The following is a 4,306-nucleotide window of genomic DNA, read 5'->3' as shown; positions in this document are numbered from 1 at the left end:
CTCCTGGTAACATGCCCAAATTATGTGATGAGTTAAAAAATCCTTGCCTCCATGTGTCTATTTGCCATTCAAATACCTTCCTCTGTGAAAATTCTTTCCTTGTCTTTGCCTATTTTGTAATTGTGTTATTAGTCTTTTCTTGTGGAGGTCCAGGAATATTCTGTAAACTTTAAAAGACTCTTACCTGAGATGGTATTATAAAATGTTTGTTCCCAGTCTGTAGGTTTTCTTTTCACCCTGTTGGAAAAAATTTTTGATGTACACATGGATTTAATCTTTAGAAGGTTCCATCCATCAGTTTTACCCTCTACAGATTGTGCATTTCTGGTTGTGTCTGGCTGTCTCCTTATACCTTGGAGATATCCCAGTTTGTCTCTTATGAACGCTATGCTTCTGGGCTTTACTCCCAGATCTCTGATCCACCTTGAGTTGATTTTTGTGTATGGTGTGAAATGTGGATCTTGTTTTAGCTTTCTGCAGGTGGAAGTCCAGTTTTGCCAGCACCATTTGTTGAAGGGGTTATTTTCCCATTTGATAGCTTTGATTTCCTTATCGAATATCAGTTGACCATAGCTAGGTCTATTTCTGGGTTCTCAATTCTGTTCCTTTGATCTATGTGTCTGCCATTGTACCAGTACTGTGCTCTTTTGGTTACTACTGCTGTGTAGTAGGTTTTGAGGTCAGGGAGTGCTATGTATGAAGAAATGCTCAAAATCACTGGCAGTAAGAAAGATGCAAATCAAAACCACAATGAAGTGTCATGTCCAGTAACAGTGGCAAAGTTTAAGAGGGCAGCAAGTAATAAATGTTGGAGAGGATGTGGCGAGAAAGGAACTCTTATACATTGTTGGTGGGATTGTAAAATGGTACAACCATTGTGGAAGGCAGTTTGGTGCTTCTTCAAAAAGCTGAACATAGGAATTCCATATGACCCAGCTATTCCATTACTTGAAATATACCCTGAGAAAATGAGAGCTGAGGCACAAACAGATTTGTACACCAATGTTCATAGCAGCGTTATTCACCATCGCAAGAACATGGGAATAGCCCAAATGTCCAACCACAAACAAATGGATCGAGAAATTATGGTACATTCACACAATGGAATAATATGCAGCACGTAGGAGCAAAGATTTTGTAAATTTTACCTAATTTGGGAGGGACAGGAGAGCATTATACTGAGTGAACTAATTCAGTCCCACAAGGATAAATATTGTATAAAACCATTATTGTAGAATGAGTATAAGGATCCAAGAGAGGTTGGAAAGAATGAGGATGGCTAGGAGGAGAAAAGGTTTAATCATGGGATTGTACAATTTGGTGGATGGGAGGATGAGGAAAATGGAAAGAATTTTTTCTTGAAAACAATATTTGAATTTTGCAAATTAGTAGATTTTTTTAAAAGAACTACACCTACAAAAAACCCAAAAAAATTTAAGAAAAGAAAGTTTTCTAACTATACAAAGAAAAATATCCTTGCCTCCAAGGAGCAACCTGTTTTCACCCTTTCCAGGACAGACCTGTTTTGTTTTCTTGGCAGTCCATGATATGTTCAATACTCTTTTCCAACACCCCAAATAATAGGCATCAATTATTCTTCTGTCAGCCATAATCATTGTCCAGCCCTCAGATACACAGCAAGCAATTGTGCCTGAATCAGGCACACCTTAGTCCCTAGAATGACATTGTTCTTTAGCACTCTGGAGAGGTCCTTGACAGTAAATAGTAAGGAACTGTGCTGCCAACCCAAAGGTATGCAGTTTGAATCCACCAGCTGCTCTGTGAGAGACAGATGGGCAGTCTCCTCTGGTGTGTTTTACTTCCTCTGAAAGGCTGCTGGAGGGTCAATTAAGAGTTGGTTTCCACTTGATGGTACACAACAATAACAGAATGTAAAGTTTACAAAGATGTAAAATTGAATGCATACAGACGGAACAAAAGAATAACATAAAAATGTTTGCCTGTGGGTAAGTGGGATTATGGGCAATGTTGTTATGTGCCATTGAGTTGCCTGCAACTCATAGTAACCCTGCGTGTAGTAGCTCTGAACACTGCCCTATACCCCGGTTGCTGTGTCAATCCATTTTATCCAGGCAATATTTCACTGTTGTCTTCTTATTTTAGTGTATGTTTACTCATGCCTTAAATCCTCTACCTCCCTCCCAAAAAAGAGGGGATAAAGTAGAGTAAAAGTTGCTTGCAAGTGACTTCAAATATTGTTTTCCAAATAGAAAAGAGCTTTGGTGTTTTCAGACACTATATATAATTAGTGGGTTGGCTAGTCTATTTTAAAACTGCAGATTCTTCCTCCCCCTTCAACCATCTCATTCCCACACCCCTTCCTACACACTCATCTGCCACACCCCATTGTCCCTAAAAATGGGTTTTGGTTTTCTCTTACCAGGCTTTCCTCTAGACTTTTCCTTAGCTTGTATGTATTCAGTGGAATCACTCCTCAAACGACACTGGCTCAGTAAAAAAGACATTGAAGATGCTGTGTTGCCAGCAGAGAATAGGGACTCCTTGGTTATTGATTTTGAGTAAAGAGTTTTATATTTATTGTTGTTATGTGCTGTCGAGTCGAGTATGACTTACAGTGACCCTGTGAGCAAAGATCTGAACCCTGCCCTATCCTGTGCCATCCTCACACTTCCCAACACACAAGAGCCCATTGCAGCAGTCACCGTGTCAATCCACCTGGTTGAGGGTCTTCCTCTCCTTAGCTGACCCTCCACCTTTCTCAGCATCATTCCCTTCTCCAAGGAATAGCCCTTCCTAAAAACATGCCCAAAGTACATGAGGTATACTCATCATTTTTGCCTCCAAGAGCATTCTGGCTGTACCCTTTCCAAGACAAATCTGTTTGTTCTGGGCCACCCATGGGTTGTTCAGTGCTCTTCTTCAACACCACAGCTCAAAGGTGTCAATCCTGTCATCCTTATTCATTGCTCCCCTCTCAGATGCATAGCAAGTGATTGGAAAGAATGGCCTGAATCAGATACACCTTAATCTTCAAACTGACATTGTTACTCCTCAGTAATTTGGAGAGGTCCCTAACTGCAGATTTTCCCAGTGCAATGAATCTCCTTATTTCCTGACTGCTAGTACCAAGGGTGCTAATGGTGGATCCAAGCAAGATGAAGCTATTGATAGTTTCAATCTCCCCTCCATCCATCATGATGTTGCCTATTAGTCCAGTGCTAAGAATCTAGCTTGGATTAGTTGGATTTCTGCAGTGTTAAGTTTTCTTGATTTATTTAGAAGTCAGATATAAATTGTTTTGGTGGTTTTTAAAAAATTTTTATTTTCTATTTATTACTTAGATAAATATTTCTAGCACACAAATTCTGTGCCAGATGTTTTGCTGGGTGTTGGCAAAGTTCCTCACAAAATAAGAGAGAGAATCCCTGCCTTTTAAGGGAAGGAGGCAGGGTCCATACAGATCATGTAAATTATTACCTTTTGAAGAATTGCTTTTGAGTCTATTCCTATGTGTACGTGTGGTGTTCTCATGTGTGTCAGAGTGTTCTGTAGGGTTTTCAGCAACAGATTTTTTGGAAGTAGATCACCAGGCCATTTTTCCAAGGTTCCTCTGGATACATGAGGTACCAAGTGCTGCCTGCAATGTCTATAATGCTACAGAACAGAGTTGGATACTCCCTGAACAAATCAGGCCACATACCACTTCTGGGGACTTCCCTTTATCCCTCTATAAAGCAGTTTTACCACTGCTGAAGTTGGCAGAGTGGATGACAAAGGCCAAGCATCTGTGCCTGCGTTGAGCCCCTTCTTGGGTGTCTGGGGGCCAGGCTTTGGGGAACAATGCCTTAGTTTTGAGTTGCCAGCCTGACTTCTTGCAACAATCCCACTTTTCTGGTTTTACATCTTGTTTTCTTACCAGACTTAATGTCCTAATGCTGCATTCACTGTCATTGCTCAAGGACCTCAGGGTCTTAATGTTTATTACTAATTACACCTTATTTGATACACAGTTTACTACTGATTCAGGAACAGATCCAGAGGTGATGTGGAAAAACAGGAAGAGAGCAAGGAAGGCTTTCCGACCTAGAGTGTGGCTATTGACAAAATGTGTCTTTAAAAAATGTGGATTTAAGTCTTTCTGCCAATTTATGGCAATTTAGTTTGAATTTCATTTTGAAGGACAGGGTTAGTATTATAACCTTCAAAATAATTTCTGACTTTGTAAATTCAAGCTGAGGCTGAGGAAAATTAAAGCAAATCCGAGGCAACCAAAATATGACTTTGAGTCTATCCCACCTGAATTTCAGAACCATCTCAGGAACAG

The sequence above is a fragment of the Elephantulus edwardii genome, unplaced genomic scaffold, assembly GCF_000299155.1.
Source record: "Elephantulus edwardii isolate Elephantulus edwardi_28Jun2011 unplaced genomic scaffold, EleEdw1.0 scaffold00066, whole genome shotgun sequence".
NCBI classification, from domain to species: domain Eukaryota; kingdom Metazoa; phylum Chordata; class Mammalia; order Macroscelidea; family Macroscelididae; genus Elephantulus; species Elephantulus edwardii.
Note: the sequence above shows the minus strand (reverse complement) of the source record.